This window comes from Rhipicephalus microplus, chromosome 3, assembly GCF_043290135.1.
Source record: "Rhipicephalus microplus isolate Deutch F79 chromosome 3, USDA_Rmic, whole genome shotgun sequence".
Taxonomy (NCBI): Eukaryota; Metazoa; Arthropoda; class Arachnida; order Ixodida; family Ixodidae; genus Rhipicephalus; species Rhipicephalus microplus.
In genome coordinates this window covers 48,530,236-48,554,609 of record NC_134702.1, presented here as the reverse complement: position 1 = coordinate 48,554,609, position 24,374 = coordinate 48,530,236, and the positions used below count along the sequence as shown (strand labels likewise).

Here is a 24,374-nt window from a genome sequence, read left to right as displayed (position 1 = left end):
ATTCACCATAGAGCCCAATGCCACCAGTCGATGGTAGCGGGAGAGAGCGTGGACGTGGGAGCTGGCTGTACGTTCTGAGCAAACCGATGAACCTCATCCCGCTTTCTGGGCAAGCGGCTGTGGTCGAGGCAAAAACAAGAGGAGGGGATAGGTACCGGGATGACTATACCGCGCCAGCCGCGAACATGGGTGTGGATCACGATAAAGGAGGGTCGGTGTGCCGCATGAATAAAAGGTTTTGCTCTGCTGGCTCGTTTAGCGATCGACGACGAAAAAAGCCGTCTATGCGAACATCAGCCTGGCGAAAGAGAAAGGGAGAGCAAAAGAAATATCACGAAAGACAGATGCCCGGTGCAAGTGAGGCGCCTTTCGGTGAACTGGGGAGCATCGCTTCCTTTGAGGACAATAGGGAAACCGGAAGCTGAGCCAGTCTGCGCGGCGTGTGCATAAGAAGCAGTATGCGTGCAAGCTGGGAACGTTCGCGGCCGTTTGTACGCAGCTTTTTGTTTCCTTTCCAACTGTTATTTGACCTATTCTTGAAACTTTCATAAAAAACAATGACTCGAACAGTTGTTTATCATACACTATGTTGGAGGCTGCATAAAAAAATGTAAATAACGTCAAGACACCTTGCCCTTTCGGGAAAAAGCATGCAAGCGGAGCTTCGCGTCTGCGTTCTAAAGGAACCACTTTTCTTTCTTTCTTCCCTCTTTCTTTTATTATTTATTTATTTCTCTCTCTCTTCCTTCTGTGTTTTTCTTTCTTTCCCTCTTTCTTTCTTTCTCTCTTGCCTTATTTCTCTTTTTTTTTCTTCTTCTGTTTCTTTCTTTCCTTGTTTTTTTATTTCTTATTTCGGCTTTTTTCCATCCTTAATACCAGCATTGGGGCTTCGTGCATGTCCTTAGCAGCTCCGCCGTGATGGTCTAGTGGCTAAGGTACTCGGCTGCTGACCCGCAGGTCGCGGGTTCATATCCCGGCTGCGGCGGCTGCATTTTCGATGGAGGCGGAAATAATGTAGGCCCATGTACTCAGATTTGGGTGCACTTTAAAGAACCCCAGGTGGTCGAAATTTCCGGAGTCCTCCACTACGGCGTCTCTCATAATCATATGGTGGTTTTGGCACGTCAAAATTTACATATCAATCCATCATCATGTGCTTAGCAGCCCAACACTTCAGTTGGCACTGTAAACTACGAAGAACGTACATTATTTATTCAGGAAACTATGAAAGCTAAGAACGTAAAATGACAAGTCACGACTGTAAAACATCGGATGGACATGTCAGAAGTGGTCGATTTCCTACAAGCCCACCATTGATCAGAACAATAATCTGAAATCTGCGCGTACAAGTGCACACGTGACCATGCCACCTTTGAAGGCGCGTTTCTCGAGAAACGCAGCGAAATATGCGACTTATAATAGCTTTGCCTAATATTTAACGTGCTTAATCTAAGCTTTTCTTCCTTTTTTTTCTTCAACCACCCGTGTTCAAAGCTTCATGTCTCATCCTTCTTGTGATGTTGTCGACGTAATAAGATCAGCTACAGGGTCTAGTTGGAGTTGCACCTTGGGTAATCGCGCTTTTTAACGAACATGGGTGGACTTTACGATAAAAGATGTGATTGTGTTTGTGGTGTATCCATTCCATCCATCTACGATAAAAATTTTACCCATATTCGCATGCTTCGCTGCAAATGTCGTCGAAAGGCGATAGTCTTGCGTATGGAGTGAATAAAACGTTCATTTGACACTCTGTGCGAGAAAATCGGTGAATGGGATTCTGGAGGCCACAGGTAGGTGGCAGCACCGTATCATCTAAGCGTGGGAAACACCCGACTTTTGGTGCATAGTGTTGCATTGTCAGCGCAGCGTAATATACGCTACGGTTCTTCGAATTATTTATGTACGCCTTTTCTAGTATAAATAAATACACTACAGAATAGTAAAGTGTTTATATTGTATGACTCAGATATGCGCAATATTTGCTTTTTAATTGACAATGCACCCAAGTATGAACTCAGAAACCCAGTGAAGAATATTGGGTGCTGTGGAAGTGCTTGAACTTTAGCCTAATAGTTAAATCGTCTTGGTTGGCAGGCAGGCGAGTCGAATGGCAGACGTGTATAGATCATCATGTACGTCGTGCATACTGTGATCAGTGTGTGCATGTTAGTCACTAGTAGCATGTATTTGGAACACCCTGTAGACTTGGACACTCATGGTAAATGGGTATCATGTATACTGCGCTTATTCATTTGTTTATATTATGGTGCTTGTTGCATAGACACTGTTACCACATGTTTGTAGCTTCCCACAATAAAATATTTTTTTTCTAAACACACAGACAAACCAAAATTTTTACGTTGAAGTATCCCATGGAAGACTATTGTTTTTTTTTTAATAACAATTACTCATGTTCTCAATATGCAGCTCACAAAAAACGCCAGGCCTGCGCGGAAAGCGCACCACAATCTCAGCCAAAGCTGGAAAAGCACCACTTTTAGAACCTGTTGCAAACTCTTTTGTGGGGCTATACAAGTACGCTTGCGAGGTGAACACTACTCAATTAATTTATTTGGTGCCTTATGACGATAGATAAATATGGCTGAGCCCTTTGTAACGGGTTAGAAGCATTCAACGACGCACTCGTTACGTAATTAACATTGTGGCACCTGGTTAAACAACTTCGCTCTGTGATGTCTGGTTGTTACTTTTCTCTTCGACCACGCTATATTGCGTACATGTTATTGCCGTTATTTCCCGTCAAAACGCCTGTGTAGGGTTTTTGTGCGCATGAGCTTCGAGCGCCGGCGTGGCTGTGTGGTACAATACGTGGCTGGCGCGTAGATGACTCAGGTTCGAACCCCGTTCAATCCCGCTTGTTTTCTTTTTATTTTGTTTTTAAGGATCGAAGCACCTTAGGGTGTAGGCTTGCCCGTTTGGGGCTGTTCATTGTGCGGCTATGAACTGTGGCTCACACCTACTGTGAGGGATTGTCCAGTGTTGCACAGATTTTTTATATATTTGTAAAATTTAAAACCCCATAACTGTGTAGTTCGGAGAATAGCACATTCAATTACATGTCCTATTGTTTCTTCTCTTTATGAGCTCCCTTCGGTAAAGGTTATGTTTCAACGATGTTCACAGTAACTGTACGATGAATTACTTCTGAGCCATACGGGTCTGTCAAAGCCGTCATACGCGTGCATCCCAATATCACACAATACAAAATTCTGCGTAGCCACCTGGAAATGTGGTTTCTAAACGCGGACAACCAGTTTGTCTTTCGCTTCGAACTTGGATTCTTATATGGCCGTACTAATTTTCTTTCCCCTGGAACCTATAGGTCAACTAATAAAATATCCACTGCCGCTATGCGGATTAATAGTGGCTGTGCAAGTGCATAGGTGAGCACCCGCACAACTCTAGGAGCAAGACGATAGTTATAGCGTGAGAACAGAACGACGACGCAGAGACAAGAAGGACACGAATAACACGAGCGCTGTCCTTCTTGTCCCTATGTCGTCGTTCTGTTATCGCGCTATAACTATAGTCATCGTCATGTCATACCAACTAGCCCAAGCTACCCCACCTCTAGGAGCAAACTCTCGACTCCAGTTTTGAGGCTTATTGCGCACACGTGACACGAGGCGGGTGAGAACACATGTTACGAAATTAAAAGCCTACAACCGGTTGGGTGGCGTATGAAACGGGAGGGAGAAAGAAAGAGATAGGGGGACTTGAGATGACTATAGCGTAAAGTTATGGTTGTGGGCTTCGCGTTCTCGCTGGTTACGCAAGCACTCTTCCATCGTTCTGAATCGCTTCGCCTTCGCCGGCGTCTTATGCGTAAGCCAACTTGCTCCAATTGCCGTTTTCATCTTGCCGCGCATTTTCATCCTCCGTCGCGTGCAAACAAAACAGTAGCGAAGCAAGTCAACGCTTCGGCTTTGACTTCTGAAGTTCGAGCGTTGGCGGCCCTTCTTTACACGTCTGACCAGCGAGCCATTTCGATCGTTAAACTTCGCCACTTTCTTCTCTCTGACCGCTTTCCCGCACTCGACCGTTATGTGCTGCATGAACGCACTGGCCCTATACATACATATATGACGTATAAGAAGCGGGGCAGGTGGTATGTCAGTGTGTGTGCGTGAGCGCTCGCGTGTGCACGGGTTACGAGTCACGCTCGCAATGCTGGGACCGCAACGCAAGGCTGGTAAAGGGGCACTGCGTGACCGCCATGTATAGAAGGAAGTGCAAATGGTCATTTTGCTTTTTACTTCGTTTCTCATCTTTGTTTTATTCATCGTTGTTTTCACTCGGCACGTGACTTGCGTAGATTGTCGTGGCGCTAGCGAGTCGACGTGACCTTTTCATTCTGATGCAGCGCGAGTGCGTACAAATGTGTTTCCGCAGATTATTTTTCGCTTTGAAGTGGCGTGAGGCAAATTGAAAGGACAACAGGGTTGGAATTGTCGTTTTCATTTCTTACTTTTTTTTTTGCCGTGGGCAATGTGGGCGCACTGTAGCCCCTTTCGTGACGGCTGAATTTTCATAGAAGCGAAATGCTAGGGGCTAAATGGAAGAGGCAACATGGTAAGGGCCAGTGTGCTTATATTTAAATGCACGTTAAAGAAAAAAAAAGCAGGTGGTCGAAATTTCCTGAGCGCTCCACCACGACAAAAGTCACAATTATATAATGCTTTAGTGACGTAAAGTAGCAATTATTTTACATCTGACAGAAATAATTGGCTAATAAATCTAAATATAATTTATGAATAAGCTGTACCACTGTCATACTAGATTCCGTAACAGCTACGCTGCGTATGGTGCTGCAGAATGCTAAAATCTTCAATGCGCCTAAAGTAACGCTTTCTCGAAAGCATACTCACTAACAGGCAACCGGAGGAAGAGCTGTCCAGACCAGATGAGGAGGACACAGGCATGGAACTTCGAGAATATCGCGTCCCTCTCGATTACTATAGACCAGAACGCATTCGGTACCTTCCACCACCCTACACACTCAGCCGGAAGGATGCAACCGCAATGCGTCAACTGCAGGCCAACTCACTCCCGAAACTCTATTTCCTTTTCATCCTTCGTCCCACTTCTTACCCGGACAAGTGCCCTGGCTGCAGAGGGGTCCCGACGTTACTTTACGTAACGCTGCAATGTGTTGCGTCCGCCTGCTAGGTGCTCTGATAACTCCTCTCCTATTCCTACACTGCAGTACTGGGAGGTCATGCTGCGTGACGAAAGCCCGAGTCGCAAGCGGGCTCTGGTTCGTCAGGCACGGGACGCGGCAGCGGCTGTTGAAGCTCTGGACTGATAACCCCACCCGACATTTCTAAACAATTCAAATAAAAGGTTTCTCTCTGTCTTGACCCGGCTTTTAGCGTGTGCGTTGAAATCGACATTGTTGTACGTACATAAAAAACATATATAAGCCTATCACAAATTTATAACCATGTTATGGCGTCTCGTGGGGTTGACCCGTGTGCTGATGCATAAACTTGTTATCCATGCGACGAGCAGCATGTAGAAATAAAAAGAGCTTAGCAAAACAGAATTTTTTTGCAACTCTCAACGATAGAAAAGCACTCTGAGAGCTTAAGAGGTCACATCAACGTACATCACTCATACATTATGCAACGTGTTTACGTGCGAAACGGGCGCATTAGCAAGAAAAAACAAAATCCGAACGCGATTTCGTACAACCACAAAAATCTGCTTACGTAGTCTCATCGTTATCTCTTATTTCTGCTTTCTTTTTTTCTACTTGTCAAAAAAGCCAAGTCACGTCACGTTTATGAAAAGGTAGGTAGAGAAACATTATTTACACCGCAGAGCAAAGCTGAAAGCCGACCGCTGACACTAATTGAAAGAAGCTATGGAAGCGGGCTCAGGTACAACCTAGGAAAAAAAAAAAAACTGGCCCCATATCTGCATGTTTCATTGCAAGTGTCGTCGAAAGACGACGGTCTTGCATATGGAAGAGTGAACAAAAACGTTTATTTGATGTTCTGCACGAGAAAATCGGTGAATTGTATTCTGAAAGCGCTGCGTTAGGGAGTCTCGATGCGTGCTGCGAAGGCGAACGAGTGCATCTAGGGACGTTAGACACGAGCGCCATCTGGAATTTATCATCGAAAACAAAGGCATGCGCGAGTGCCCGTGGAGAAAGATGCGCGCCTGCCTCGGAGACGATAAGGAGTAGAACGCAAAGTGACGGGCAGGTGCCATCACCAAGTCGGCTTATCAAAGCGTTGGAAACACTGACTTTTTGGAGCATCACGTTGCACTGTCAGCACAGCGTAATAGACGCTATGGTCCTTATAATTAGTTGGGTGTGCCTTCTCTAGTATGAAGGCACACATACAAAACATCGACGTGTTGTTATGGTTTGAGTTTGAGTTTGAATTTATTCAACCACGTGACAAGTACACGAAAATACACTGTATACGTGGTTTGATGCGAAGGAAAAAAAAGCTGCATTTCACAGCTTCACTGGCCCCTTCACCTAGAAAAAATCTAAACTACAAATTTACAAAAATTACAAAAATTACAGACAGCGGAAAGCGACAATACAAAAAGAAACACGCATGTGGCCCATGACAGCAAAAAATAGAATGAGAACTCTGAAATACATACTCAGATATGCCTCAGATATGCGCAATAATTGCTTTTTAATTGACGACTGCACAAGTATGAACGCTGAAACTTGAGCATTGTTGGTGGGCGCTGCGAATGGGGTAGGCCGTTTGAGGTATCGTTTGGTGCCTTAAGGGAGATCGTTACCGCGGAAATGTACAGAAAGACAGACTGAAAGAAAGACAGACAGACAGGACGAAATTTTGACGTTGGAGCTCCCCAAGAAAGACTATCGTCTTGAAAAAAAAAACCGCCGTCCCCCTAAAGGGAATTGTAAGGAAATGCGAATGCATTTCTAGCACCGACAGAGGGTACCGTTGCTGTCAGACATTCGCCTTCACTGACTTCTGCCATCGCCTTGAGAAATGCCCAGCCAGCGAACGGCCGAGAGTGTGGAGCGAGAGGATGGTAGAGTGGGGTGCCAGCGTTTCCAGCTCGGCATGGGCGTTTTACAGCGGCGTCTTGAGCACTCATTTCCGGAGGTTCTTGAGAGGCACCCAGCCAGTGGATGGTTGAGAGTGAGGCGCGAGCGGACGGGAGAGTGGGGCGCACGGAGGAGAAAGAGAGCGAAGGGCTAGAGGAGCGGCGAAGCACTGCACCAACCCTCTCCTACACTCTCTCGCACCACATGCTTTAGTTGTTAGGGCCGAGGTTAAGTGCGTGCGCCCGGAGCGGTTGCTGTGGGAGAGGGAGTGAGAGTGGAGAGATGACACATGCCTGCGCGCGGGCACCGCCGCGGACAACGCCGGAGGTCTGAGAAATCCTGACTGAGAAATGCATTCACATTCAAAGAAAAGATTGGCCGCGTAGCTGCGTGTTTCGCTGCAAATGCCGTCGAAATACGGTAGTCTTCTGCCGGCCATTCTGCTTGAGTATTAACGCATTTCTCGTAGAGTAGGTTGTATTTCATCAATTGCCCATTTATCTTTTGCTTTGCCTCAGAGAGCACCTCTTATATGTTGCATCAGCCGCATCTGGCTGACATTGAAAAATAGAGGTGGCGCTACGTGAAACATGAGCATGTGCAGAACCCAGGGCCACTGCCAGGTGGCAGCACAATGTCGTCGGCAGAGGGCTTTTTTGTGCATAGCGTGGCATTTTCAGCGCAGCCTAAGAGACACTAGGGTGTTTAAAATAACGTATCTATGTATTTTCTAGTAAAAGAACACACCACCTAACACATACGTATTGACGCTGCACATCAAATGCGTAATATTTGCCATTTTATCGACAATATTTAGAAGTATGAACGCAGCCACCAGTTCGAGGTTACCCCACCGCGATGGTCTAGTGGCTAAGGTACTCGGCTGCTGACCCGCAGGTCGCAGGATCGAATCCCAGCTGTGGCGGCTGCATTTCCGATGGAGGTGGAAATGTTGTAGGCCCGTCTGCTCATATTTGGGTGCACGTTAAAGAATACCAGGTGGTTGAAATTTCCGGAGCCCTCCACTACGACATCTCTTATAATCATAGCGTGGTTTTTGGATGTTAAACCACACAAATCGATCAATAAATCAATCAGTTCGAGGTTGCTGGGCGTTCATAAAGTACTTACTCTTTGGTTGGTTGGATGAATTGTGTGACAGACAGACAGACAGACAGACAGACAGACAGACAGACAGACAGACAGACAGACAGACAGACAGACAGACAGACAGACAGAGACCAAAATTTCTGCGTTCAAGTATCGCAAGAAAGGCTGTCGTCTTCAAAGTGAAGGCTCCACCTACAAAACCACGGCACTCCTGTCATTCACATATATATAATCGTGCTAGCTTGGTTTTCACTCATGTATATTCTAAGTACTTCTTCTCGGCTAACTTAAACGACACATATTACTAGTTATATGTTCATCGTTGCTACGTAAAACATTGCATTTGCCAGAGCAACGATGTTAGCAATACTGAAGAAATTTACTACAAGTTTCCTACCTAAAGCTAGCGACACAAACGTGTGTCCGTGAGGTATACTGCGGTCCCGTACCGCGTTACCACCTAGAGCCAGCCGCAGGTTTGCGAAGCATATCCAGTCGTGATGTGGGTGCCCGTTGACCTTCAAGTCGTCACTGCCATTGACTCTGGAGTAATTTTTGTCAACACGGCCTCATCAAGTGTGAGGCCCACGGGACAGCTTTATGCTCTCCAATTGAAGAGTACCGAGTACTCTAAATCGTTAAACACCTTTTCTAAACACCTTTTTGGCAACAGAGCCTCTTTAAGTGTAAGGCCCTTGGGGTGGCTTTAAGCTCTCCCATAGTAGAGTACCAAGTACTAGACATCATTAACAACTTTTTTCTAAACAAGCTTTCCCATGCCGTGAATCCTTTCTAAACCATTGATTAATTTGTGGGGTTTAACGTCCCAAAACCACCATTTGATTATGAGAGACGCCGTAGTGGAGGGCTCCGGAAATTTTGACCACCTGGGGTTCTTTAACGTGCGCCCAAATCTGAGCACACGGGCCTACAACATTTCCGCCTCCATCGAATCCTTTCTAAACCAGGACAGCTCATTGTTCTCCCGTAGTAGAGTACATCGTACTTAAAATCGTCGAACACGTTATAAACTTTAGACAATGCGCTGAATTGGAACAAAATAATGCTCTCCCATAGTATAATACATTATACTATTAGCGTCAAATGAAACCCGAACAGCTGCAAACCTTCGCGATGGTATAGTGTGCGCCGTCCAGTTATCACGATTGGCAGGCGCAATCATACTGTTCGGCAGCCTTGCCTAATATGCGTGCCTGTCCGTATTGAAAAGAGGATGGTGTGCACTATACCATCGCTAAGGCTTACCGTTGTTCGGGTTTCATTCGAAACTGATAGTGCTCTAAATCGTCGAACATCTTTTTTTAACAGTTCCCATGCATATCTATGAGGTAATAAACTATGTGGGGTATTAATGTCTATCCCGTAGTAGAGCACATGGTACTATAAATCATCGAACATTTGTTCCTAACACACTTCTTCGTCATATCAGTTTGTTATATATAATTAAACCTTGTACGTTCCTTTTAATTAGGGTTTGGACGTTGTAAGCCTTGTTATGGCCTGTATTGACCGCTTTATATGAGTTTGATCACGCCGCAAGAGATGCATAAATGCACGACAAGCTGCAGCTCTCAATCGCTGCGCACTTGAAAGGTTGAGCGCAGAAACCGCTACGTCCTGTGCTTGCTCTGCACATTTTGAGTAAGAGAACATCGAGTTTATTTCGACATCGCGCGAATGACCAAAGTCGGGTCTTTTTTTATGGTTCGTCGGCGGTCGTTAGCGAAAAACGACGTAAGCAAAATGAAACGTCGCAGTGCAGTTCCCTTAGACTGGTGCCAATATTAGCATATTAAAATATATTTTCTTCGTCTAAACAAAAAAACTAAGAAAACGCGTTCGACGAACCACGTTCTCCGCAATCGTACTGTACACAGACCAAGTCGTGTGGAACTCAACGTTGCTGACAACTGTTGCAGTTTTAAACGAACCGTCACCAGAATGCATAAAATAGTGCACCTATGGTCAAGGCACCGTCACATTTTTCGCAGGGGTGTTTGGCGATTTCCATACTGGGGAAACTCTTGTCAAAGTGCTTTGATTTCGCGCGACGTCAAAACACTGTGCGCCTCTTTTCTTCACATATGTATGTTTTTAAGCGATTGCCGGGTCTACCGCCAGAAATACCTGGGTGAGTTTTTATGTTGAGCCAACACCAGCATCACATTTTTCAGGCAAGAAACAACCCTGTGCAACGTTATCAAGGGACGGTCGGGGATGTCAGCTTAATTTACATATATCGGCTTGAAGCGAACTGCGAGCTGAACGTCAGTTTTTGCTCGATGCTTAGTTTTTGTTCTTGTTTTTTTTTGCTCAATTTTGAGCCTCCGAATCATCGACAGTGAACATCAATATGAACGTACATGTATACTGTGAGGCCACGTAGCAACCGAGACCCAGAAAATATGCGCGGTAGACTCTATGTACCTGTAGATGAAAGCTTAGAGATTTCCACGTCACATCAACGCGAGGTGAACACGTAAATCATGCACCTTCACGTGGGGCGTTTACGTTTCTGCCGTGGCACGGCCGAAACGTAAATCTATAAAGGAACTGCTTGCTTTCTCGTACGTGTACCAGCTTCTTTTCTTATACGTACCTGATCCACTGAACTTTCCTACTGAATATATATATATATATATATATATATATATATATATGAAAGTAGATGCGCTTTCACATAACAACTGTTTATTGTGCCGACGTTTCGACGAGAACCCCGTCTTTTTCATGCCTTGAAAAAGACGGGGTTCTCGTCGAAACGTCGGCACAATAAACAGTTGTTATGTGAAAGCGCATCTACTTTCATATTTATAACCTTGCGGCAACCGAAGTTATTCTTCTGCATATAAGCCATATATATATATATATATATATATATATATATATATATATATATATATATATATATATATATATATATATATATATATATATATATATATATATATATATATATATATATATAGTAATAATTCAATGGGCCAGTTACCAGTTAGTCTTCGTGAAGGTATGGGATATGGTATGGGAAGGTATGGGATATGGTATAACTCATCCCCTGATGAAAGGAGGACCCCTCCCGAAACTGTTGGGAAATAAATATATTTATCCTTGTTGACAACGCTCCCGTTGTGCCATATCCCATATATATATATATATATATATATATATATATATATATATATATATATATATATATATATATATATATATATATATATATATATATATATATATATATATATATATATATATATATATATATATATATATCGACGGACCAGTGAGGTATGTTTGCCCCCTCCCCCCTCGCGACAGAGTTGGTACGCCACTGGGCTTTAATACGCATAGGAGTGTACTTAGTGGAATCAGAAGTCACTTTGGCAACCATGGTTTAGTTTATGATTACGGTGGACGAAAACACAGATAGGTGGTCGAAGCTCATAAGAAAGAAGAAAAGCACGACAATATTAACAATATTGCGCGGAGCGTGCAAAAAGGGAGGCTCGCAAGAAAGCTATAAGACAAGTTAAACTACAGGAAGGGAAGTCTCAACCGAATCCGGCATCTTTTAATAGCGGGTTGGTCACAGCAAATATACTCTGCGTCGTCGACGGAGTAGTAGTTGTAGTAGTAGTAGTAGTAGTAGTAGTAGTAGTAGTAGTAGTAGTAGTAGGAGGAGGAGGAGGAGGAGGAGGAGGAGGAGGAGGAGGAATAGTAGTAGTAGTAGTAGTACGCGCATGCACTTACAGCATCAGCAGTAGCAGTGACAGTAGCAGTAGTAGTAGTAGTAGTAGTAGTAGTAGTAGTTATAGACGTGACGCAGTTCCCGTGACCGTAGGGGGAGTAAACAAAGAGAAAAAAAAACAAAGTGATGACGATGTTTTTACACATAATCCTGCACAGGGTTCCCCTTCAAAGGGGAGGGAAAGGGGGTTCTAGCAGCGCCCTTTCCTTCCTAATAAATAAATAAATGGAACAGACTTTACACAACCACCCACCCACCCCTCCCTTAAGTCACTAGGTGTAGCGGCTGCCTTCGTGCCCCCCCCCCCTCCCTGCCTCGTTCGCTGGCTTCTAATGGTCCACGTGATGTCGCTAGCCAATCACGTACACGCGTGCACTTGCAGCTTCGCTGTCCAACAATTTTCACATCGTGAAACTGGCTGATTTTTTTTTAATTTCTTGAAACAATGGCTTTTTTTTTTCGTCTTTCGCCTGTGTGCCTTCCTAATGGGTAAAGAATTTCGCACAATGAGTCGTGCTGATTAGCGGGCCAGCCATGTGTCACGCGACAGAGGTGATAAAGTAAGAAGAATAAGGTGATAGTGTAGTCGAATCAGCGTGAGAATAATGGAGAACGCGAGTATTACGAGGCTCGTGACCGTGTGCAGGCAACAGAAATCGATCTTATGAAAAACGCGCTAATGATACGAACGGGCGGCACCGCTGTCTTTGTCCGGCAGTCACTGCGAAGAAACTCAATACGGGGGGCATAAACTAGGCGCGTACTACATTAAGTGACTATATGCGTACAATACGCGGCGCTCTTGCTAGCTTCGCGCAGCGGCATACAAAACGGTAGATTGCGCACTGATTTTTACCGATCCGACGCATGTTCTCGTGTAAGCTTACGTGCCAAGGCAGTTCGCGTTGCAATATATTTTCACGTCGCTGCCCCAGTCATATCAGGGCTGCGGGAGTTCAATCAGCCACTCGTCAAGTTGATCCTCCAACCAGTACACCACGTTACAAGGTCAGCACCTGGGGCGGATAACATGAACCAGTGTTCTTATGTCATTCAGAAAGCACGCACAAAGGCATGCGCGTACACGTACGGTTTTTCCTACGACCTCTTGATAACATTCATCGCCATTCAAAGTGCCCGCGAAATGTTGTAGGCTCGTGTACTCAGATTTGGGTGCACGTTAAAGAACCCCAGGTGGTCGAAATTTCCGGAGCCCTCCACTACGGCGTCTCTCATAATCATATCGTGGTTTTGGGACGTTAAACCCCACATATCAATCAATCAATCAAAGTGCCCGCGCGAGGGCGGCCAGGTTTAACCTGGCCGTCCTCGAGTGGGCCTAGCCAAGGGACGCTGAGTTAACTCGCGTCTATTGTGGACCTAATAAAGTTATTTCACTCACTCACTCACTCACTCACTCACTCACTCACCTCAAAGGGGGTCTAAAGCGAAACTATGACTTGGTTTAGATGGACAAGCTCTAATGATGAACTCTGAGAACTCTAAAGTCATATGTTTCACTATCATATGTCATTATTAGCGGAGAAAATCAAGCTGTAACTTTCATTTTAAATTTTCCCGCCGAAATCTCCGCGCGTGACGCCAGAAATTTCGAAGTGCATTTTGCGTATTTTCGCGACATTGGCTCGATGCGATTTGCTTTGTCTATCACACCCAAAGATGACTATTCACTTCATTTTTATCGTTTACAAGTTGCGTAGTACCCAGTAGATGCCTTCAAAATATACGGCGTTATGTTGTTTGGTGCGAGAACTTTAAAATGGCGTCTCCACTCGCATTTACTTTGCACTCGTCTTTTGGCTTACCAAGCGTCGTGCCGTGGTAAGAGCGGTATTTTCATTATTGAGATATTGTAATTTAGTAATGAGCAAAGAAATCGCTTTGCTCTTTATTTCACCTTTAATTAAAACCTACGTGATTACGCGCGATTTTTTTTGCTTGTGTAACGTCCCGCTTATATATATGTGTCTTTCGTTAGGGTTCATGCATCTAATGAAGAAGAAAAACGTTGATTAGCATACTTAAGTTTAAGCACGTTGCATAGTGATAAAAGAATGGAGAGGAAGTGCAGTTCAGTTTTTACTGATGGCCAATCAAATCAGAAGCCTCGCATTTGTCCAGAGATCAACAGTGGCGGGTTGTATTTGTTGCCAAGTGGCCAATTGTCAAAACATTGGTCAAGTGATGTCCTTCGTGATTGGCCAGCTGGATTTGTTGATATGACATCCAGTACCCAAGAAGGCTAAGAAATTGTCTTACGAGCACATCTAGCGTAGTACGTCGTTTTTGTGTAAGTGTGGATATGAGCTCAGACTCGCTGACATATTCTTGAACCTTGAATGTGATAAAGGCGAGACTTCAGGGGTAATCTGCAATCCCAGTTCCTTATCACTATTTTTGGTTACGCTGGGTGTGGCGAGTGATCCTTAGGTTTGTGATATAAGCTCTATTCTTCTGTAACGATCGCTTCACGATACAAGACTTTGAAGTCTATCAAGGTCACATTGAAGAGCGCCTTTCAGCACTCCACCAATTAAAAGAAAACAAGAAGGATCACGATAACCAGAATGCTATACTATGTGGCAGCGCAAGAATCCTTATCAAATGTGAACGGGAACGCAAAATGATTTGGCTGATAGACAATATGTGCCAAGAACAGTTTCGGTCAGCTGGACGTGCAAGCTCCAGGACGATGAAGGCAAACACACAGCGGCAAACAGAGACCTCCTCTCACGAAACAGAATACAGCGAAACTCGGATGCGCTATCGGCATACCCCGTAGTATGGGAAGTGAAACGCGAGATATGTAATAGATTATAGCAGAGGCTATACCACGACATGCAAACGGCTCGCCCAATATTGTCAACCACACGTCTCGTCGACGACAGGTGTCGCCGGTACGAGGACGCACGAGATATCAACGTATATAGATAGATATGACTTGGCAACTTTCGCGTCTGTGGGGGAACGTCCATCACTGTCATTTGCTCGGTCAACGTGCCAGGCTGCGAAACGATAGAGCAAAAGGCGCAACCAGCGGAGAAGCACGGCCAGCGTTTTCTTCGTGCGATGCTGCGACGTGCCCGAGTGATCCGTCGCCATTTTTTTTTTTTTTTTCACAGCTCGCCTGACGTGACTTCGCACTACGCCACCATACCTTAGCGGCGCTCTCCGCGTCGGCCATGCGCAGAAGATTGTGCAATGCAACCGAAGTTTGGCAAGACGTTGCGACGAAACTGACGCGGGAGGAAAGCGTAATTCTGACAACCGTCTGAGGCTCGCTCTACTGTTTTTTTGTTGTTTTTTTGCGGTAAGGTTTTTGGGCTTTTGCAAAGCTCATATTAGTTTGCGTCTGCGTGCTTGTGCAGTGCGCATGTGTCATGCGTGCTCGTGTGTTGATTGATTGATTGATTGATTGATTGATTGATTGATTGATTGATTGATTGATATGTGTGGTTTAACGTCCCGAAACCACTATATGATTATGAGAGACGCCGTTGTGGAGGGCTCCGGAAATTTAGGCCACGTGGTGTTCTTTACCCTGCACCCGAATCTGAGCACACGGTCCTACAGTATTTTCGCGTTCATCGAAAATGCAGCCGCCGCAGCCGGGATACGATTCAGCGACCTGCGGGTCAGCAGGCGAGTACCTTAGCCACTATAGATCACCGTGGGGGGGGGGGGGGGGGTGCTTGTGTGTTGATATTTGTGTTTATGTGATTTCGTTTTCTGTTTTCTGAGCTTCAAGTGTTTCAAATGTATTCGACAAACGCACAAGGCAGAGGTAGCGAATGCAGGATGTTGTTTCCGTAGCATTGGTTGGACAACTCGTTCAATTATTACCTGATTTCGCACTTGAACGTATTCCAAAGCGTTAAGTATTGCGTTTTAAGTGTTATTTAGGTATTGAAAGCTTGTAGTTAAGCATAACGTTTAATCGCTTCTCTTTGACGTTGTCAAAAAATAGTGCGCGGAAAAAGGCTGCACTGTTTGAGTCAGATGCACCGTTCGCGTCTTCGTTATCGATCTCTTGTCACGCGCTTAATAAGCTTGTTTATGATACACACCGTCACTTTTCTGAGTCTTAATGTTAATGTTGTTTCGAAAACGTCGTTGAAGACATCTGTCGTTGCTGTTTTGGTTCCCACGACTGATGACTGTGTTATTGCATAGGTTCTGTCTTTATTCTTTTCTTCATTTGGATATATATAGTATATATGGCGCAAGGTTCTTTCAAGTGTAGGTGAGCATATTTGTCGGCTTTTTGTGTCTCACACTCTGATTTAGTGCTCTCTTCCGACACCAGCTACTCCTGTCTTATCCCAGCATCTTTCATTCATATTTGCTTTGTTTTCATCTCTGGCCACCCCATCGCAGTCAGGGTTTTTGTTTTTTTCCTCCCTCTTGCCTAGGAGCTGATGGAGTGCTTTCTCCTGCCATCGTGTACCAAAAGCGCAATTCTTTGTTGCCTGTAGGAGATTCAGGGGTAAGATAAAACATTTTCTCATTTCCTAACCCTTCCCATCACCGAGAAAGAGACTCTGCGCTTAGCCGTCAAACACTAAGACTAGTGCAAAAGGTTGTACGGGCGGTATTCTCTTGCAGAAGGTCCATATATCACCGCAGCGGCTTCAGGGTATAGTGAGCGCAAATGCAGCCTGGGATGCGATATTACCAGCACGGCCAGCTATACAACGATATGGCACTAATGGCATCGTTCCGGCCATCTTGCTAGCCATCTTAACGCGGTGTACGGAAGGCCGTCGTTTTCCTACCAGGCAGCGTTCTGTCGAAATGCAAGGGGCGCCATTGTTGGCGCCCTGCAGCTCAGCTCACTGCCACGTGACTGTGTTGTGCGGTCGCCTTGCTACGCGGTGTCACACGTTGCTCCCATTTCCTAGCGCCATGATGACGGGTCAGCAGGCGAACCGTGGCTTTTGACAGATGACTGCGGTACCAAGACGGATTTGCGCAAAGCACGCGTTGACGACACCCGCTGGAGCTGCCTCCTTGTCGCGAATGACTGCCCGGTTGCCACTGATTCTTCGCGCTTTGCCGAAGATGGCTGGCGATGTGGTTACTCAATTGCGAATGCATAAGCATGTACTACTCAATCACATGGGCATGTGTGGTCACGGCCGGAGTGGCTGAGATACAAGCAACGCGGTCCACTAGAGGTCTTCAACCTGCTTTGCCAGTTATTTCAAGCTCGCTCGCGAGCCAGAACTTGGACTTTTGCGCTTGTTGAGGGTATACGTCGGTTAGTTCGGAATATTATTTCAGCAGCCTTACATGAAATCGGCTTCGCGCAGAAGTAGTATCCCCGGGCAATAAAGTTCCTTAATGGTCATTGCAAATGGCATTTGTTCAACCTTTTCCATCTTCGCTACCTTAACAGAGTTATAATTACAATGGTACCGAATAAAGGAGTCATTTCTTTACAGTGTAAAACAAAATAAGTATACGATTCAATCTCTCATATAACAAATGTCTTCCATTTATTGGGGAACGCAAAAACGACCCAATAAAATAGAAACTGCTGTCCTTGCTGCTAAGTCACGTGCATGGCTCAGCGGATATTATTAGCCAAAAAGTAGCCAAAAAGTATTAGCCAAAAAGTATATCTTTTTGTAACAACTTTTGGTGTGTCTGTGGATGTTGTGTTCTGTCGCAATGTTCTGTTGGATTGTAATTGATGTTCACTGTCTGTGAGAATAAATTTCTCTAAACAAATCATTTGAACCTAGGCTCTTTGCGCGCCATTCGAATCATATACAACAGAGTCATGGTGTTGATTACGAAGAACTTTAGTGTTTTATTCGTTAGTTGTAGTGCACAATTTGTAATTGCTGAACTGAAGTTGATGAGTCGAGGGATATTATGTCTACCTGTCAGAAATATTAAGATTAGCACCTCATTTGCAGACATGCGGCGCTAAAATGTTCTATGGAACACAGTCGTGTTTTAGTTAAGTTCCCATAAGCTTGCCTTGAACATTCTGGTATACACGTAACTGGAACCACGTTACAATAGAAAGCTTTAGAATTGAATGCGCAGGGATCGATTTCACAGCGTTCTATTCTGAAACTATTCTCTCATTGCTGTTAATGTCCGCTCATAGCCACTTAGCATGAAAGAAAAAAATACGCCGTCTCCCACTAAAGGGAACCACGAGTAGAAGGCTAAGCGGTGCATGGTTCTGTCATCACGGGCACCTTGCTCGATGTTAACGCCTCCTACCAAGAGGAGCACACCATGAATTCACTGTAATTTCTGTTGATGTTACTCGTCCTGAGCTCTTGTTGGAGCGCGCCACGCGGGGGAATTCATCACCACGCCGTGCGGTAGCGCGTGGGTTCATCGCGCGTCTGCAGAATCTCGTTCCCCGACGCCATCACGTGATTCTTGAGAGAGTGTAAGGGTGAGGGGCCACAGGCCACAACATCTCGCCCAGCTTTTTACATGGGCTGGAACGCGCTTGCACGTGAGCGCGTTCTGGCAGTGCTCGGGCCAGCTGTTGCGCATGCGCCGTAAGCGTGGTCACGCCACACACCACCGGATTGAACACTTCGCCATAAGTTGCTTCGCATCTAGAAACGGGAGGAGTTCATATAGACAAATCAAAACAAGCAACATGGCGCAGCATCCACCTGGCCTCACGTTAGAAGCATATTTCTTGCGTTATTTATCGGTTCTGGTTTGCTATCCGCGCTAATAAAGCCTTATCACCTCAAGGACGTCGCACGTGTCCACAGAGATGGACGCAGATTCTCGGAAACATCATGTCCGGCGCTGAACCATGGTGCAGGTGCTGCTTGTTGAGTTGGCCACGTCGCGGGCTCGTCGGGGCCAGGCTCTCTAGTAGTGGCTACATTGCCGGCCTAATGAAGTGCTCACCAAGAGCGTTGTCCTTCGAGCTGCGCGTAATGCGTCATTATTAACGAAGGCTGAAAGTTTACCGGGATCATTTCGACGTCAAGTAGGAGGCCCACAATGTAGACATGGGTTTCGCGAAGGGCGGGTTTTAGGCCGCAGACCTGTTTGCTTTTTTTTTTGCCTGCGTTGAGTATAGGCATCGCCGAGCTAGAGGCGAGACACTTAACCTCCACAGTCCGGTCATCACCACTTAGGCCCATCCTGTGTGCGCGGGTCTCCGTGTAATGAGCGTGCCGTGTAATGAGTGCTTTCATCATTTCCCGACACGGTTCATTAAGACCGCCCTACTATAGAAACGCGGGGCATTGCCTTTCATTCGCGTGTTGGGCGGCTGAACGTTGGGCTCGAATTATACGGACTGCTGGTGGAGGGCTGCTTGCGCGCGTAAACTATTTTAACCCGGTATATGTCGAGGTAGCAGTCACCAGGCCGCCTTAATATAACAGGGTCGTACCAAACCTGCTTTACAGCCGCTGTATAACACATAGAAAAACTTGCTCGAATAATGCCATTAGGTGTGAAGCAGCTTTTTGGCTAGCGTTTGTACACTGTCCCATGCGTCCGCACAAAGGCGCCAAAACGCGTCTCCCCCCCCCCCCCCCCGCGCAGTTGTTGGAACGATGCAAAGTAGGTCAAGCCGCAGCTCCGCGTTGACGTCACTCTCTCTTTCACCCGCAGAAGCTGCCGGCTCCTCCCGCCGCTCGCAACACACTTCTTTCTCGCTGGACCCTCCTCACCACCCACAAGGCTTGCCCACAACGCTTGACCACACGTTGAGTGGAAAACAATCTTCCGGCTCGTTTATCTGCGATGAAACACAAAACCCAACCCACCTCCCGTGTCTTTGCGTTTCAAAGAAACGTTTGCACCAGTAAAGGCTGCACCGAGTTTCGTTTCGAACCATTCTTCCAGCACCTGTGTCGACCCCCGTTTTAGCCGGGTCAACGGCGTGCCCACTGCTGCTGCTTCCCCATCCCATAAGGGTTCTCTTCGGGGAGATGGTCCATTTCTTTTCAATTGCCGTTCCATTTAACCCTAGTTCATCGACGTAGCACTATATAAAGCTAAGATTTAAAAAATCGTGAGATCCCACGTACATGAAAATCGACGTTATGCGAAGCATGCGGAGGGAAAGTGACCATGTTGCAATTTTTTTGATGAGTGACGCGTCATGAAATGCCCCTAAATATATGTACAAATGTTGCACGCGCAGACATAGATTGAAGAGTTTGAGCTCTATATATAACCAGCTGTTCGCACTTGCGCAACGATGCCAACTGGGACATGCGTATTGGCAACACCAGAAGCTGATATGAAGCGCTGATGCTCGCGAGGATGCTGGCCCTGGACACTGCTACGTAAATCAACTTTAACGCATGACAACTAACCACAATTGACGTTAACCCGACGTGACGGCTGCATCAAAGGAGTACATATGCATTCTTTGTAAAGTTTGGTAGGCAGCACTGCAACCACTATTGACGTTTGACGAAGATTGGCGTCTATTTGGAAAGTAGTTCCGCGACCTGGCATAGCTCTGTGGTAAAATGCTTCATTGCCACGCAGAATGGCTGGTTTCGATTCCTACTGGTATACTGACATTTATTCTTTGCATTCGTCGGGTCGACGCTACCGATGTCGGGTATTTCGTAACGCTCGCGCGTTAAAATTGCCCATGTGTGTTCTCGTCGTTACTGGGTAGATACTAAGTGTCAATGACCTGTGGCACATACCCGCAAAACAGCCGCACGCACCCGCCCGTGGGCATGGGCCACTGTCTGGCGGGAAGTTTTTTTACGACGTACGTGACGTGATTGTGACATTATTCATGTCCTGACCAGCGTGTCATATTCATGAAACCATCTTACCATGCTAATTTTAGTTGACGCCAAGTTAAGGTGGGGACCACGAGAGCACACAAACGTAAGTGGCTAGATAGATAGATAGATAGATAGATAGATAGATAGATAGATAGATAGATAGATAGATAGATAGATAGATAGATAGATAGATAGATAGATAGACGGATAGATAGATAGATGGATAGATAGATAGATGGATGGATAGATAGATAGATAGATAGATAGATAGATAGATAGATAGATAGATAGATAGATAGATAGATAGATAGATAGATAGATAGATAGATAGATAGATAGATACGCTCAAAGTCAGCGAAGTTCGCTAAGAAATGCTTCGCATTTAAAAGCAGCCTACCCGAGAAACCCTGCTGTTGTGCACTGATATATATATAAATTTTAATATCGGCGGCGTCGTTACACATACCTACAATTGGCTGCCTAAAAAATTCACACTTCTGAAGACTATCGTCTATGGACTCGCTTAAATATACCTGCAGGGCAGAACTCGACCAATATAGTTCCTTGGGAGCTGCCTAGCGCTTTACAATGTTGCCTTCAATACGCCATACTTTGTCCAGCAATTGAGCAACAATTCTGAAACAAGTAAACGTTATTGCTGTGCCATATGGACAAAAAGAATTTAAGTAAAGTAAAGTAAAGAAAATAATGTGTTACTCGCATTTCAACCCTGACGAAGCCCCACTTCTGCGATTGTGTTCAAAGCAAAACACCGTTATTATCCGATGAATTCACCCGAACCGAAAGCACAGTACTGCAACGCATCAACGCAAGGAAAGTCAGATGTGGAAAATCAGCATATATATATATATATATATATATATATATATATATATATATATATATATATATATATATATATATATATATATATATATATATATTTATAAATAAATAAATATATATATATATATATATATATATGCGTGCGTGTGTGTGTGTGTGTGTTTGTGTGTGTGTGTGTGTGTGTGTGTGTGTGTGTGTGTGTGTGTGTGTGTGTGTGTGTTACTTTACACGCCGCTGCTCATAGTGCATCTGGGTATTACTCTCCCAGCTGCACCGTTTTAAACCACTATATACCGCACGTATTTTTCTTTCTGGAATTCATTACAAAGCACTAAGCGCTGAAATTCCTGCGGCTCAAAAAGTTTTGTTGCCTCGCTTCAACGAACCATGCCTTGATCGAGAGAGGTGTTATTTTCTTTTCTTTTTTCTTGCTTTGTGAAACGGCTAGAACTAGATACTGAGGCTGCTGCCTGCACGTCGTCGGTTTGATCAGCCGCTCGAAGTGCGTTGGCGCGCGCCTCAGTTCACCCACTCGTTTTGAGAGACGTGGAATTTGACCACCCCTCCTTTCTTTTTTTTCTTTTTTTATTCCATCACACTAACCACATTGAAAAAGGATCGTGCGCTGTTCATGAGGACTGCGTTGAAAGAAAGAGAGGACAGGATTGGGTGCTCCACGCATCAAGGGCTTTGGAGCAGCCGCGCCGTCTTTGTGCGCCAAGATCTCTATGTATGATGCGAAGACAAAAGGATTGAAAGAAAGAAAGAAAGAAGGAAGGAAAGAAAGAAAGAAAGGAAAACAAAGAAAAAAATAAATAATGTCTGAATGAATGAATGAGCACGTGCATATTTCATCGCCATGGCATGGACTTACATATGAAAAACAGAGCAATACCTTATCTGTACAAATACTAAGTATAGATAAGGAGAAGATAAATTTAACTCACATTTTTTTTACCCTAAATGAAGAGCGTGTGATATTATTACCTTTTGATCGCGTGCGCAGCATATTATTTTCACGCTCTGCAGACTCAATTCAAGTAAGAGAACTTTATTTAGAAATTATCCTGAGAAGCCGATGACCGTCAAAAAGCCGGGTTGACTGCGGGCGGCACCCACGTTGGGCATGCCCCTTCCCCAAATTTCGGGCCCGCTGGACAGCCCGGACTGGCACCTCCCGGTCCGAGCTGGTGTTTGTTGTCCTTCAGGCGTCTTGTATGCTGAGAGGCTTGCCATCGCGCAGTGCCGTGCATTGCCAGAGCATGTGAGATAACGTGCGTCTTCTATCATCGCAATGAAGGTGGGGAGACCTCACGCTATCAATAATCTCACTGTAAACTAAGGGCAACTGATCAGTACCGGTGTGCAGTATTTTTTAATGCGATTGACAGGTCGCTCGAGAGTTGAGTGGGAACCTATGCCTGGAAAATTGATAGTGCTTACATATTTCGTTAAAGGTGAGCAGAGAATCAAGCTGCTGGATGCCTTCCCCCAAATTAGAGGCCGAATTCTTATCATGGTGGGACAGTGCACGTGCGACAGCTAAATTCAGTCGTGGGTGGCGATGCTTTGACATTGCCGTTGCTCATCTTCATTACGTCATAGTGCGGGTTTACTTTATATATATGCGATGAAGAAAAAGCACCCACGTTTTTTTTTGTCTCTGCGTACATGGTACTTTCTTCCTATATATTTGTGTTACTCCGTACGTTACTAAATCTCGACGGCACACATACATGCTCACCGGTAATGGTTTGCCGACACAACGGTAAAATAGCCGTCGGAAAGAAGTGTTTCTTTTGTTTCTCCACAACGCTGTAACAATTCATTATAGCGCTAAGGCCTGTTTTACCATGAAGGCCTAGAAAAAAAAAATCTTCATTCCTTCGTTGGTAAAGACTATGTACTCTGTTAAGTCAAACGTAAAACCAGAAGATAGAGGAGCCTAATCTTTTCTCCATCGGAGCGTTTAATTGTGTATCGACTTTTTCAGACCACTGGACTTGATTAAACAGGTTCAACATAAACAGCTGCGAGCTTCCTTCTTTTAAGTGCGACAAAGCGTTTTGATAACGCAAACACATTATAAATATAACAATAGATTTTATATTGTAGACCATGGAGCAGCGATTGCTTCGCGTGTGGCAGCCATAACAAAACAAAAAAGATATTAAGACTCGCGGTGAGATATTACAACATCGGTTTTCGATAATCGCGCTCGAAACCTTATACATAACCTCGGCGGCCTTGCGAAAAGAAATGGATGCCTTTGATTTTGCATTTAGGTTGGCTTTCGAGTTAATGGCCTCCTGCCCAGTATATACGATGGCTGACCGACGCACGTAATGAGGTTTTCGGCTTAATGATAGGCTTATGTATCTACCTCTAGAATACTGAGCAGCGCACAGGCGCCTGATGGCCGGTGAACACAATAACAAAGGAATCATTAGTGCGTTAATTGCTATTCTCGTGAAAAAGATGTTGACGTCATTATTTTTATTGATTGATTTGTGGAATATTTTTTGCAGATTTCGGGATATCTTTCGAAGTTGCAATTTGATTGAAAATCAGATTGACGCGGGTGCGCTTTAAATGAACTCTTGACAATTCATTCCCTCTGAGAGACTAAAAATCGGCCTCGTATCTGCGCGCTTTGTTGCAAATGTCGCAGAAAGGCGATAGTCTTCTGCCAGCCGTACTACATGACCCATGAGGCATGTCTTGTAGAGTGGGTTGTATTTCATCAAGCGATCATTTATGTTTAGCCTGCAGCCTAAAGCTACAGCACTGCACAGGT

The 24,374-nt window shown here is 45.0% G+C and overlaps 1 protein-coding gene across 2 annotated transcripts in view; it reads left to right on the top strand.

Moving 5' to 3' along the window:
* SK (small conductance calcium-activated potassium channel) overlaps positions 1-24,374 on the top strand; it is a 576,811-nt gene that overhangs the window by 173,744 nt on the left and 378,693 nt on the right. The window contains exon 3 of one of the 2 annotated variants that reach the window (XM_075889442.1): positions 16,388-16,461. The exons of the other annotated variant lie outside the window; for it this stretch is intronic. The gene's annotated coding sequence lies outside the window, so the exon portion shown is untranslated. The remainder of the gene's footprint in view (positions 1-16,387; positions 16,462-24,374) is intronic. 2 annotated transcript variants of the gene reach the window in all.